The sequence below is a fragment of the Odontomachus brunneus genome, unplaced genomic scaffold (assembly GCF_010583005.1).
Source record: "Odontomachus brunneus isolate Ranch 3 - 2012 unplaced genomic scaffold, Obru_v1 Obru_scaffold_203, whole genome shotgun sequence".
In the NCBI taxonomy this organism is placed as follows: domain Eukaryota; kingdom Metazoa; phylum Arthropoda; class Insecta; order Hymenoptera; family Formicidae; genus Odontomachus; species Odontomachus brunneus.
The window spans coordinates 198,972-199,552 of NW_022639653.1; the positions used below are offsets into that span (position 1 = coordinate 198,972).

The 581-nt window shown below is 37.5% G+C and overlaps 1 protein-coding gene across 5 annotated transcripts in view; it reads right to left on the reverse strand.

The window, feature by feature from the left end:
- Window positions 1–581, reverse strand: part of LOC116852154 (acetylcholinesterase-like) — a 59,883-nt gene that overhangs the window by 16,331 nt on the left and 42,971 nt on the right. The window lies entirely within an intron of this gene.

A 581-nucleotide genomic window follows, 5' to 3' on the forward strand; every position in this document is an offset into this window, starting at 1 on the left:
TGAGCAGAGAAATAAAGATGTTTAAGCGATTCGTAATGGCATTTGCGATTAATTCGTGTGGTATCCATTTTCCCTCCTTTTGAATTTTTCCCATTGCATGTAGACGTTTGGAAATAGCCATCGGAGTAACATTTAATGCTGCAGACAATTCTTGGAGCGTTTGAGTAGAGTTTTCGTCCAATAATGCCTGCAAATCGGTGTCAATTTTTCGGTTGGCCTGAGCGTTCTTTATCATTGACATCAAAATCACCACTTTTAAATCGCTGAAACCATACTTGGCATGTTCTTTCCGATGGAGCATAATTGCCATAAGCTTCGAAAAGCAATTTATGAGCTGCAGCTGCAGTTTTTTTCAAGTCAAAGTAATGAAGCAGCACATGTCGAAAAAACAACTTATCACGTTCCATATTTAATCAAAAGAAAAAATAGCACTGCTCGCTTAAATGAATCTCTTCGCACTGAATTTTATTGACAAATGTCTAACCTCTAAAATGCAGCCAGTTTCAGATGTCAAAATAAATTACACCTACAACTAACGTCATCTAACTGTGAGCCGCAGGAACTAAGTTTACCACCTAATA